The sequence below is a fragment of the Lithobates pipiens genome, unplaced genomic scaffold (genome assembly GCF_037356315.1).
Source record: "Lithobates pipiens isolate NorthernLeopardFrog02 unplaced genomic scaffold, aLitPip1_a1.2 Scaffold_18, whole genome shotgun sequence".
Lineage (NCBI taxonomy): Eukaryota > Metazoa > Chordata > Amphibia > Anura > Ranidae > Lithobates > Lithobates pipiens.
The window spans coordinates 282835071-282849784 of NW_027507758.1; positions in this window are offsets into that span (position 1 = coordinate 282835071).

The following is a 14714-nucleotide window of genomic DNA, read 5'->3' on the forward strand; positions in this document are numbered from 1 at the left end:
GATTTACCAAAACCATATAGTATGAGGTCAAACCTTAGGAGTTTCAATGTGTATGCAATCAGGCAGGCCCTTGCACTACACGGTTTTGGTAAATCTGAAGACAAAAATCAGAAGAAAATCTGATAGTGTGTATGGGGCTTTAGTGTGTCTTGTGTGTGTTACACTACTCGTGAAGTTTATTCTTCAGTATGCAAGGAAACTATTATGCTGCGTACACAGGACTGGACTTTCCATCAGAAAAGGTCAGACGGAATCATTCCGTTGGATATTCCGATCATGTGTGGGCTTCATCAGACTTTTTTCTTAAAAAATTTTGACAGACCTAGAAATAGAACATGCTTTAAATCTTTCTGACGGAATCAATTCCTATCGGGAAAACCATTCGTCTGTATGCTGGTCCAACGGACCAAATACGACACAAGGGCAGCTATTGGCTACAACAGACTTTGGTGTGATCGTGTGTGGGCAAGTCCGTTCGGTCAGAACTCTGTCAGAACTCCGTTGGGAAGACTGTTGGACAATTACATGACAAGAATAGCAAAGTTGTAGTAAATCATAGAGCTGTACAAGCGGTTTGGGATTACTGCGCATACTACTCTTTGTTTTCTTTTCTTATCTTGTCTCTTTAACTGCTGTGGAAACAGTTGACCATGAATGCTAAGAAATAAGTAGTATAAATAGCAATACCATAAATACACCTTATGTTATCTCAGTATACATTACAGTGTATCTAAACCAAAGAACAAATATGTAATATATTGCAGCTCACCAGTCCTTACCAGTGACTTACTAAAGTCAAAAACTATTTTTTAATTAACCGCTTCAGCTCTGGAAGGTTTACCCCCTTTATGATCAGGCCATTTTTTGTGATATGGCACTGCGTTACTTTAACTGACAATTGTGTGTCATGTGACGCTGTGCCCAAATAAAATGTATGTCCTTTTTTTCCTACAAATAGAGCCCTCTATTTTTTTATTTTTGTGCTAAAAACAAGAAAAGACAGACAATTTAGAAAAAAAAATATGTATTACTTTCTGCTATAAAATATATCCAGGAAAAAAATGTCAAAAAAATGTCATTTCTTCATCAATTTAGGCCAATATGTATTCTGCTACATATTTTTTGTAAAAAATTTCCAATAAACGTATATTGATTGATTTTCGCCAAAGGACATTGCATCTGCCAGGCCCGCTGATTGGCTCCTGCTGTAATTGGAGTAGGTCTCCGGTGGCGCGCGTGCATGCCCCAGACACGAAAGCGCAGAATCACGTACCTGTACATCATTCTGCACATAGGAGCCACCGCTCCACAGTACATGTAGTACATGCGGTACAATACCATTGCACCTACTCTGTGCAATGGTATTGCACAGAGTGGCCCTGATCCTCCCCTTCTTAGGTCTCCCAGTGGCAATCCGGGCTCCTCCTATCCTAGCCACTTGCTATGGAGGCACACAGTGTCTGTGCACTCCTGAGCTGTGTGTCTATGGAGCTGCGCTCTATAGACTTACACAGCAGGACTTAGCCCCACTTCCTCCTCACTGTCAGCAGCAGGAGCCGATGGCAAGCGGGGGGTGGGGGGGTGGGTGGGTTGGGGGCATGGCTGAGCCACACTGTGTGTCTATGAGACTGCTATATTCTATACTATTGCACAGAGCAGGCAAGTATGACATTTAGGAAAAAAAATAGACGCTTTAAAATCACTTTAAATGCAGTGTCTGCATTCATTTTCTCTTTTTTCAGACATTTTACCTTTTTTTTATATACAGTAGAGAAAATAATCTTTTGATCCCCTGCAGATTTTGTAAGTTTGCTTACTTTTTTTCAATTAAGGGTCTATAATTTTTATCATAGGTGTATTTTAAATGATAGAGACTGAATATCAAGCAAAAACACATTACATAGTTACATAGTAGGTGAGGTTGAAAAAAGACACAAGTCCATCAAGTCCAACCTATGTGTGTGATTATATGTCAGCATTACTTTGTATATCCCTGTATGCTGCAGTTGTTCAGGTGCTTATCTAAAAATGCTAAAAATAATTGTATTATATTATATCTACCCCGAAAACTAATAAGGAAAAAAGAAAAAGAAAGAGCTGAGGTATAATGTCTAGCACCAGTGACCCATAAGGAAAAATGTGTAATTTTCAATAAAGACACCAACAAACCAGCAGACACCATGTGTAAACTAACACAGATAAAATATAAAGCAAGAGTTATAAATGAGCAGACCTTTTTTTTTACCTGCTGATCCTGCCAGTAACACATTTCTTGACATAGGGTGGCAATGCTCACTAACTATAATGTGTATATGGAGAAGCATCATTGTCACCCTTGAAAAGGAAGTGTGTTATTGCTACCAAATCATACTTGGAGGGGCACATAAAAATGCATTTACATTCAAGATGGTGCTGCTATAAGACCAACAAACAGTACAAAATAGATTACAGCACACACATACAAAAATTACATTTAAATCCTGCAAGGCTATTTAACCACTTAAGCCCAGGGAGTTTTTTGCGATTCGGCACTGCATCACTTTAATTTTAAATTGCGCAGTCGTGCAACATGGCTCCCAAACAAAATTGACATCTTTTTCCCCCACAAATAGAGCTTTCTTTTGGTGGTATTTGATCACCTCTGTGGTTTTTATTTTTTGCGCTATAAACAAATAAAGAGCGACAATTTTGAAAAAAGCACATTATTTTTTACTTTTTGCTATAATAAATATCCCCCAAAAAATATATAAAAAAACATTTTTTTCCCTTAGTTTAGGCTGATACGTATTCTTCTACATATTTTTGGTAAAAAAATCGCAATAATCGCTTATAGATTGGTTTGCTCAAAAGTTACAGAGTCTACAAAATAAACATTACATTCTCTGTGGTCATTCCTCTGCTCTCCTCCTGCCTGGACTCATGGAGCCAACCTGAGTAAAGGTAACCAATCCAATTTGAAGTGTCAAATTGTGCTTTAGACATGTGCAATTTGTTTAGTTCCGAATTCATTTTTGAACTAATTTAGACAAATTTGCTAATTCCGAAATTTACTAATTTATCAATTTCGGAAACTTGAAAATTTTGGAAATGGGAAAATTTCAGAAATGTAAAATTTCAGAAATTCAAAAATTTCGGAAATTTGAAATTCGGAAATTTGGAAATTCAAAATTTGGAAATTCTAAATTTCAGAAATTTGAAATTCGGAAATTCGAAATTCAGAAATTGGAAAATGTCAAAATGTGGAAATTTGCAAATCCAAAAATTAGAATGAAAATCTGAACATTAAAAAGAATGAAAAGCTGAAAAATCGAAAACCAGACAATCTGAAATAATAACTAACTAATAATAAATATTAAATTATACATATTGGAATTTCCTTTCAAATTTGGCTGTTAGTGAATGTAATGGGTATAAATTTATCTGAAGTTATGAATTATCTGAAATAATGAATGCCGTATCTAAAGGAATGGAATGCAACAATCTATTAATAATAAATAACAATAATAATAATAAAACCTTTTTATTACTATTATTTATTATTAAATTGTTCCATTCCATTTGTTTAGATGCGGCATTCGTTATTTTGGATAATTCGTAACTTCAGATGAAATTTGTATTCGTTACGTTCCCAAACAGCCAAATTTGAAAGGAAAATCCAATAACTATAATTTAATAGTTAGTTATTATTAGTTAGTTATTATTTTGAATTTTACTGATTTTCTTTCTTTTTTTCAGATTTTCACATTTTTGGATTTCTGAATTTACGATTTTTCAAATGTATGACTTCTCTAATTTTCTAAATATTTAGAAAGTTGGAAGATAAAAGTTGGAGATGTATTTTTGTTGTTAGTGTAGCATCCTCTAGTGCTATAAGTGTAAATAGAGAGAGTTGTTGGTGATGATTTTTTCTAGTACAGGTAAATTTATGCAGGCTTGGCTTGCAGTCAAGCCTGTCTGTTTTTGTCCTGGGTTGGGCAGAAATCCAGGGAGAGCTGGATGACTCACAAGCAGCATCACTGAGACCTCCTGTCAAAAACCATGAATCAGACCGAGACAGAAGTGCAGTAAAAAAATCACACTAGTTTAAAAATAATAGTAAGAGGTAAACAGAGCAAACATAGTCAAAACAAAGCCAGAGTTCGGTAACCGAAATGGATAGCCATACAAGCCAGGACGTCAAGGAGCCAGGGACCAGCGTACTTCAGAACAAGCCAGGAAATCAGGAAACTGGAGAATCAGCATAGCGGAACAGCAAGCAGGATCAGGAACCTGAAGGGACGACAGCCAAGCAAGTCTTTCACATGTACACAGGAGAGAGTCTCTGATATGTTGACCAGGCAAAGGCAGAGAGAATCTGGACTGAACAGCTCAAGTAGCCAGCAGGACTGACAAGCAGGATATTATCACCAAGTGAGTCACTGTGGAAAGATAAGAGCTTGCAATTAACCAACAGCTGAGCGGCCTGCTCTAAGAAGGAAGGGCTGAGCCCAGCCCTGACAGTACCCTCTACTCAATGACCCCTCCCCCTCGGAGGACAACCAGGATTGAGGGGAAAACATCTTTGGAAAGCACAGAGAAGGACAGGGGCATGCATGTCCGAGAATGAGACCCAAGAGCATTCCTCCAGACTGTACCCTTTCTAATGAACCAAGTACTGTACGTAGAGTCAACAATGCACTGTACTTCATACTCCTCATGGTTCTCAACCTGCACTAGGTGAGAATGTGGCACCAAGCAGTCGCAGACCAAAGGTTTTAATAAGGAGGTATGAAATACATTTGAGATACGCATATTTGAAGGAAGGTCTAAAGTGTAAGCCACTGGGTTAATCCTGCGGAGAATATGGAAAGGCCCAATAAATCGAGGTGCCAACTTCAGTGAGGGAACACAGAGTCGGAGGTTGCGAGATGACAGCCAGACTGTCTCCAACCTGGTAAGAAGGCACAGGCAGGCATCTGCGGTCAGCATGGAGTCTGTAGCTATCATTGGCAAGTCGCAAGGACTCCTGGACTTATACCCAAGTGGAACAAAGACCACGGAGATGCTCCTCTAACTCAGGAATGCTCTGATGAGCAAAGAAGTCAAGTACATGGATGGTTGTAAACCATAGTTCGTCATAAACAGGGACAATCGAGAAGCAGAATTCATGGAACTATTGTGAGCAGACTCTGCCCAAGGTAAGAGGTCTGACCAGTTGTTATGTTGGTCAGAAATATAACAACGTAGAAACTGTTCCAAGGACTGGTTGGCTGGTTCTGCAGGCCCCATTAGACTGTGGGTGATATGCAGAGGAGAAAGAAAGCTGAATTCCCAGCTGTGAATTAAAGGCTCGCCAGAATTGGGACACAAACTGACTACCCCTGTCCGAGACGATCATCTTGGGTAGCCCATCTAAGCTAAAGATCTCCGGAGCAAAAATGGAAGCCAGTTACTTAGATGTGGGCAACTTCTTAAGTGGAATGCATTGAGACATTTTCAAGAACCGATCAACCACCATAAGAAGTGTTGCCCTGAGAGTTGGGTAACTCCACAATGAAATCCATGGACAGGTGGGTCAAAGGCCTCTCTCCATTGTGTATGGGTTGTAGGAGGCCCACTGGAAGATGTTGTGGTGTCTTACTCTGAGCACACACAGAACAAGCAGCTACGAAGGCGGCTACATCAGCACGTTGACAAGGCCACCAGAATTGTTGAGAAAGCGTTGATTCTTCCCTGGGTGACCAGCAGCCTTGGGAGAATGGTAAGTCTGGAGCACGGCAGTACAGAGAATCTTGGGGACAAAGCAGTGGTCACAAGGTTTCTCAGGCCTGAAAAAGTGGGTGTGGGTCTAAGAACTAAGAAGAACTACTACCATTTTGCTACACAATAGGGGCCCATGGTCCCTGCCTGCAAAGGACATTTTATTTGGGCCTGGCTGAGCCAGTGTCAGGCATTAACCACATTGCTAGTTGGTCTTGGGAGTGATAGTCTGCAAGCAAATGTATGTGCTGGAGGAAAAGAGGTTGTTTATAAAAGTGATGTATATAGTTCAGTCCCTTAATTCCTTATCATCAATCAAGTGGGCATCCCATATGCACCCTATTCCCATCCAAGTTCTATTCCCCTAATAAAACAAAACAAAGTATAAGGACTATTTCTTGACTGATGTGTGTCTGCAAAATCGTGTGCCTGTCTGTGCAGGGTGGGAGATGGGCCACAATCACCAGCAGCCCCAACGGGGGTACTGCTACATTAGGTAAATTTTGCTTGTCTCACTGTAATCAGTGCAACTCCATGTGATTAGTTAGGTCTATTCAGTGCTTCAGCTGCTGCAGGTATGATTGCTTCCTCATCTTTCTGGAGAACTGTAGATCTCCCTAGAACATAGGTGTGGAGCAAGGCAAATGAACCGCAAGTATATTTATACAGCCCTGGCCAATCCCAGGGAGGATGAAGGCTGCTGGGTGTCTGTATACATACTCTAAGACATAAAGCTCCCAGGTCTTGTCCTAGAAAGGAGAAGTCCAGCCTGGAGGGCAGGGTCGCCCTCTGGGCAGCCCTGCCTTGTGCTTGCTGTTTATGAGGGCTCAGCTGGGCTAGCTGAGGGGTCTGGTAGCTGAAGTTGTACAAAGCTGACTGAATTGCTGTAGTCTGCAGATTTAGTCTGGTATCACAGGAAAAAGGTGCCGCATAGATGTTGGAAGGAGGCAACCAACTTTTCAAGGACATTTGTCAATGCAGACAGTGAGAGAGAACTTTTGGGCTGCTGCCACCTCTCTTGTGCTAGAAAGTCAGCTGTGTATTTGTGTAAAGGGCACATTGGCTGGTATCCCGAAGGGCTCAGTCTATCTAATTCGCTGTGCAGGGACTCGCCTCAAATTGCCCTAAAGAAGATTTTGTGCTTTTAACTGCTTCTATTACAAAGCCAAGTCCACAGTTCTACAAAGGGAAGTTTGCTGTCCTCATCTTTTACATTATTCTTTTTGGAGTATCCCACTCTATTCCTCAACCCTATCCAAGTTACCCCAAAAATAAAAATACCTAAAAGTAAAGCCCTGGACTTGTTACGGAGCCAAAGAGTGACTGTCATCATGTGCCTGGCTGGTGGGCAATTACTGGGAAAAATAATCTGGGCATATTTCTAGCGGCTCCTTCAGGGCTGGCGCTAAAATTATATCTGCAAGCCAATGTAAATGGAGGTCTAAATGGGGCACAATTTAATTACACAAGTGTCCAATGAGCTGCATCCCTGGGGCTTTGACTTACTCCCCCCCCCCTCAGGTTTGGGCCCCATAGCAGTCACATGGGCTGCTACAGTCATAGTTCTGTAATTGTAGTACACTCTCCCAGTGCCCCCCAGTCTAGTACTCACCTGCCACCATTCTAGTGTGTTATTGGTGACTAAGTCAAATGCCTGCTTGTCAAAAGAAAAGCACATGCACTGTACATTAATTCCAAAGAAGCTGTTTGCACTAGGAAGCTACATAGGAACAAATTAAGAGCGCAGAGCTCATGCATTGGCCCAGCTTAGAAGATAGTGGCAAAGAGTAATACAGACAGTTTCTAAGCTGAATTGCCTTGCTGATCAGAACTATCAATCCCTTGGCAGGTAAAACAGAAAACATACAGCATATGTATTTTATCTGTGTATTTAGCTGTGTGGCTGGGCTGTAAAGGAATTGTACATTTTCAGATGTTGTCATTGTTTCAACTAGTTATTAGTGTAGTTTGGGGTTGCACCAATACCGATACTGGTATCAGTGCCGATACTAGGCATTTTTGTGAGTATCGGTGCTCACGAAAATGCTCCGATACCCAGGTCCGGATTAAGAGCATCATGGGCCTGGTGCTGAGGATTTTAATGGCCATTTTTATGGAAATAAATAAAATGAAACACATTTTTTTTGTTGTTAAAATAAATAAAAAAAATTTAAACAAACCACTCATTCACACTGTATGCACAAGAGAACCCATGGGAATGAGCCCTTCACTTTTTTAATTATTTATTAATTTTTTAAATTATTTTTTTAATTTATTATTATTTGTTGCAGTTTTTCTATTTTTTACATTTGTTTTCCACAATGCTTTTTGGGGGAATGGAGCAGTGGAAGGTGTCAGTACTGCATACACAGGGGGGCCCAGAGCAGGGGGAATCTAATGGACAGTCTGGGGAAATCAGTGCAGGAGGGGGTGCAATTACAAGCACCGATCTCCCTCTAGAGGAGGTGGAGTGGATTTCATCTGCTTCATGGAGAGCCAAAGAAGCAGACTGTCGTGGTGATGGTGCTTGTGATTGCCCCCCCCCCCCGCCGCACCCATCATCCCCGGGATCTGTATTGCTTCAATCACAGGGGATGGAGAGGAGAGGCAGCAGTGATCGGAGCAGTAGACATTCCTCCAGCACAAGCAGCAGTGGTAATATCATGTCCAGGTCTAAGGGAGTACTGGGGAGGGGTGGTGTACCCCATCCCATTCCCTTACAGCTACGATGTGCACACTATATAGTTAGCTACTGCAACTAAGTTGTCATTCCTACCATGGAATTTCACATGTCGTAACTGCAACCAGTAGCTAGCTATACACTGTGCTCATTGTAGCTGTAAGGGAATCAAATTTCAGCTCCAGTATGTGTTGTGTGGGGAGCAGGAGCTCTGCCTGTGTCCAGGCTGTGTACAATGCAGGGATGGGAGACAGAGCTATGCCTAGTGCACTGCCAGCAGTGACCCCTGTACTGTGCCCTCCTACCTCCCTTACTGTGCTTTTCCTACCCCCAAGTACTATGCCCTCCTACCCCCAAGTACTATGCCCTCCTACCCCCCCTTACTGTGCCCTTCTAACCCCCTTACTGTGCCCTCCTACCCCCCCTGAACTGTGCCCTTATGCCCCCCGTACTGAACTGTCCTGCCTGCCCTGTACTGTGCACTCCTGCCTCCTGTGCTCTCCTTGTGTTGTATCCTCCTGCCCTCCCTGTGTTGTGTCCTCCTTCCCTCCACCAGCTGTCATCTGTGCTCCCATGTCCCCCAATGACCTTCCCATCCCCTTCCTCTCCCCCCCCCCAGTGACCACAGCCTTTTCTATCCCAACTCTAACACCCCACAATCCCTATTTCACCCCACCCTCAACTATCCTGCCATCACTTACCCCTCTACTCCCCCATCCCACCCTGCCCTCACCCCAGCCCTCACCCAACTCCCTAACAACCCCCCCCCCCCCCACCTTCCAAACCACCCCTCTACCTACTCTTCCTCTAAGCGTTTGGTACTCATACTCAGTGTTAAAAAATATGGTATCAGTGCATCCATAGTGTAATTAGACTGTGTTGTTTGTTTGCCTTACCTTACAATGATGGGTTCATGTGTTGTGATTGCAGTTGCAATGTCATGACTGGTTAATTTCCCTGTATCCATATATTCATTCACCTAGCTTATCCCTATTCAACAGAGGGACAGGAAGCAGCTTCTTGTTCCAGGTCACTTCATCCAGTGATGAAGCATCCAGTACATGCCTTTGTGTGGCATGACAAATGTATGAGTGCTGATATGATAAAACAAACCTATCTTTTCCAGCCTGGTAAGCTCTTTAATTAGCTCTCACTCAAAGACCACTCGACTGAGAAACCCAGGGATTGTGGGATATATAGTTTATTTACAAGAAGTGTCAGTTCTCAGACTACAGACAAGACTACAGAAAGAGTTCATACATTGACCTGTATGAACTCAAGCTCAGGGACCTGTATGACCTGTATGAACTCAAGCTCAGGGGCCGCTGTTAGTGAGAGAGTGGTCACAAGAGTGCAGTGAGGTTCAAGTGCTTGTGAGATGTCCAGCAGACTGTGCAGGTAACTGGCTTTTGCTTCACCAGGGATGGATCAGATAGCCTGGACAGCAGATAGCAACAGATGCAGCAGACTCTAGGCTGATAGATAGCAGACTAGCAGTGGCTTGGCTGGCAAATGATGGACTGCTGATGCAGACAGGAACGAGAAGCTGGAAGGGGGAGGGCAGAACCTGCACCTCTTCCAGACTCTTTCCTCCTCTCTGCTTCTGTCACTACTGGTTTAGTGAGTTCCAGCAGTTGTAACATCTGAGGTATTTAAGTTTCAGAGAGGGAAGGGGGAATTTTAATATGGAGGAGGTGGGGGAATTTCTGCTAGGATGGGGCATTTGGAAGAGGGAGAGGATTTGTGCTAAGTGGGGGGATTGGGGGGAGGAAGATTTGTGCTGGGGGGGTTTGGGTTGGAGAGGATTTGTGCTAGGAGAGGAATTTGGGGGGGGGGGGGTTTAAGGGTTAGAGATGTAAGGGATATTTCGTGCAGGTATCCAACAACAGCAAGAATGATGAGTTCAGCATCGCTTTACGTAGGAAACTGAAACCAGACTGTGTATGGTTAAGTAAAATGGATTAATAATAAAGCAAAAACACATCCAACAAACATAAAACACAACAAAAGTTAAGCTATGCAGCATGTGAACGATGAACCAAGTGACAAAATACCTATTTAGCAACCTAACTATAATACAATATGTATATAAAAGTGGAATACATACAAAAAGGGTAAGACAAAAGATGGAAGGAGATGGATCATTTAGAAAGCCAGAACTGGGATCAGGAATAAAGGGAGAAGATATGAAGTAGTAGGTACTGGAACAAAATCACAGCAGGAATCAGGATCAATGTCACTAGCAGCGCTTCAGTAATCAAGTTTAGGACCCTCTAGCTAGTGCGCTAGATGTATATAAGTTTGTTAGTGTAGGAGAATTGGTCTAGCTGAAAGCCAGGCTTGGGTTGAATCTGGGTCAGGGCTGACTGACTCAGGGAGGCTGGATGGCTGGAACCGTGGAGAAGCTTCCGGATGTAGTGGGTGGATACTAGGAAGAGCTGCTTTGCATATTTTTGAGATCCTTGACCAATCCCCAGCAAAAAGGGTCTGAAAGGGGGTAGGCACCTCATAAATAAGTCATGCCAGCAGGAGCAGTCAGGTGAAAGAAGGAGATGGAGTTCTGAGGATGTTGTCAGAGGCCCTTGAGGGTGCCCCCTAGTCTGGGGGGGGGGGGTGACCTCAGGCCTGGGGCTCGGGTGCTGGAGGGACCCTCTAAAACACACAGAGGAATCCTTTCCTGGAGGCATGGGATCAAGAAAGGGCAGCAGGAGCAAGTCAGCGCTTCCAGGAGATCTCCTGAGAAGTCAGACGGGTGGACATGTGAGTGTTCAGTCTGGGAGAACTGTGGAAAAAGTGTAACTCTGGGAGGACTGTGGAGAAGTTAGCCAGGAAGTACTGGGAAGGTGTAAGCTGTGTCACCCTAACTTCAAGTATAGGGGCTGTAAGTACCTGCCTGTAATCGGCCTTAACTACCATATTTCAACAAGGGGAGACAGTTGGAGTTCTGCAAGCAAGTGAGTGCTGGAGAAAGCAGTGAAGTGTATATAGACTGTATATAGAAGAAGTGTCCCTAAAGTTTGTTTGAAGCTAAGTGGGTATCCCATATTACGTGAATAAAAATATGACTGTGCAACCCTATAAAAAACTGTGAAAAAGCAGCTACCTAGAATGTGACAAATATTCAAATAAAGTGCTAAAGAAAATGTAGTGCTAACAAATAAATTTTAAAACATATGATATTGAATAATGAAACATTAAAGTCACAATAGGTGAAATAAGTGAAAGAATGGGATTCGGCAGTGGGTTCCATTATTGGCAAAGTAAAATTACCTATGTTGGTCGGATACCATAGAGACATGGGCGTCCGCAGGTAGAGGCAAGGGGGGGCAAGTGCCCCCCCCCCGGAATCAGGGATTGGATCAAGAGTTATGACCCCCATCACCCCTCTCTGTCACCCCCCTCTCTCTCTCTCACCCCTCTGTCTTTTTCACCCCCCTCTCTCTCTGTCACCCTGTCTCTCTCTGTCACCCCCTCTGTCTCTTTCTGTCACCCCCCTCTCTCTCTCTATCACCCCCCACATGTATGCAGTTTCTGACAGTCTCTTGTGCCATGTATGCAGTTTCTGACAGTCTCTTGGGCTATGTATGCAGTCTCTGGTCATCTCTTGTGCCATGTCCGCAGTCTCTTACAGTCTCATGATCCATGTATGCCATCTCTGACAGTCTCTTGGGCCATGTTCGCAGTCTGACAGTCACTTGGGCCATGTCCGCAGTCTCTGACAGTCTCTTGGGCCATGTCCACAGTCTCTGACAGTCTCTTGGGCCATGTCTGCAGTCTCTGACCATCACCTGTACTACGTCTGCAGTCTATGACCCTGATAATGTGATAATGACACTGCCGAAAAGGGTCAGAGCATGGGTGACCTTAAAATGATGCCCCTCCCTGAAAAGATTTCTGCGGACGCCCATGCATAGAGACCTTTCAAGTAGAGAGGAGACGCTACTGAATTCCTGGTTCCACTTGGGAGAATACATCTATTGGGATATTCATGCTCATTCGATTCGATGTCGTATGACATTCGGATCCATCTATTTCGGTAATGCCGCGTACACACGATCAAACAATCTGGGGGGAAAGTCCGGCAAACTCAAGTCCGCCGGACAATCCCCCCGTGTGTAGCCTCCGGCAGACTTTTTTTACCCGAAAGTACGGCAGACTTAGAAAGTAGTTTTGCACTCCAATCTTCCCGCCGGACTTGCATTTCGGCGGACAATCCGGCCGTGCGTATGCCAGTCCACCATACTTTTGAAATGAACGGACTTTTCCCGACCGGAGTAAAGTCCGCTCATTTTGAGCGGGTCTCCAGGTAGGCGGGGCCCGCGAAGGAGACGTCGCTGACCCCGCCACCTGGTATGGACTTAAAGGGGAACCCCAACGCCGCAAAAAATCGGCATGGGGGTTCCCCCAGGTCCACATCAGACCCTTGTCCGAGCATGCTACCCGGTCGGCCAGGCAAGCAAACAGAAGTTGCGTTTCGACCCGAGCCTAAGTCATAGCTATGACTAAGGCTCAGGCTGAAACACGTCTGCTGCTGGCTTTTTAATGCTTATATGTAACCAATACATTTTTGTAACAAGGACTTTGGAGTTGCTGGCTCTTCTCTCTTATATATTGCAATTAGTGGGAGAAAACTCACTGAACCTTGGCACCTGTGTTGCAGACTGCACACTAGGATTGGATTGCTTCTGTTGAGAGTGCTGCATCTTCTTATTTCCAATTAGATCACACAATCGCTGGGAAACACTTTGTTTGGGTCCATCTGGTCATATAGGCATATATCCCCAATAGCTTTGTTAAACAGTGTATATTTTACATACACAATGTTTAGCAAATGCCAGAGCAGGATCATGATGCTCTATGCATTTCACATTCATTAGGATTTATATTTAGAAAGTAACACCACAGAGATTATACCAAGAAGATAACCCCACAGCGATCAATGTGGTATAAAATAAAAGGAGGAAGGGAAAGAAATGCAGCTAGATGCTTCCACAGGGAGATGAATACTGCTAGAGAAGCCCGGGGCAGACACTTGCACTAATAGTTATTTAATAGGTTAATATATCATAGGCCAAACAGACAAGAGCAGTCATCCAGGGATATTAACCACCTCGCGCCCGCCCTATAGCCGAATGACAGCCGTAGAGCAGGCACGTTCGTCCGGGAGGCTGTCCCTGGACGTCCTAATGTCTACTTCCGCAATGCGCGCCGCCGCGGGCGCGTATCGCGGAAGTTCTGTGTTCGCCGTGTCCCCCGGGGACAGGCAAACACAGATCGCTGTAAACGGCCAATCACAGCGGCCGTTTACAGTGCGATCGGCGTGTCCAATGGGAGATGATCTCATATGTAAACATATGAGATCATCTCTCAGCGCCGCTCTCCCTCCTCACACAGACAGAGTGTGAGAGGGGAGAGATGAACGGCTGCAGCGGCAGCCGTTCTGATTTGCTTTGATAAAAAAAAAAAGTGCCATCCTCCCCCAGCAGTGCCATCCATCCTCCCCCAGCAGTGCCATCCATCCTCCCCCAGCAGTGCCATCCATCCCCCCCAGCAGTGCCATTCTGCCCCAGTGCCATCTGCCCCAGTGCCATCCACCCCAGTGCTACCTGCCCCCCGTGCCATCCACCCCAGTGCTACCTGCCCCCAGTGCCACCTGCCCCAGTGCCATCTGTTGTCAGTGCCATTTGTCCCCAGTGCCATCTGTCATCAGTGCCACGTATAAGTGCCATCTGTCATCAGTGCCACGTGTCATCAGTGCCACATAGTGCCATCAGTGCCACGTATTAGTGCTATCTGTCATCAGTGCCACGTATCAGTGCCATTTGTCATCAGTGCCACCTGTCAGTGTCACGTGCCATCTGTTGTCAGTGCCACGTATTAGTGCTATCTGTCATCAATGCCACTTATCAGTGCCATCTGTCATCAGTGTCACGCGTCATCGGTGCCATGTATTAGTGCCATCTGTCATCGGTGGCACGTATTAGTGCCACGTATTAGTGCCATCTGTCATCAGTGCCACGTATTAGTGCCACGTGTCATCAGTGCCATGTATAAGTGCCACGTGTCATCAGTGCCACATATTAGTGCCATCTGTCATCAGTGCCACATATTAGTGCCATCTGTCATCAGTGCCACGTATAAGTGTCATCATTGCCACGTATCAGTGCCATCTGTCATCAGTGTCACGTGTCACGTGTCATTGTCCTGGTGCTTCAAAAGTGTAATAAATAGTCAACAAGTTAGATGTGTAATTTATGTTCCTATAACACATGATGGCGCTACCTGCATGTTGGGC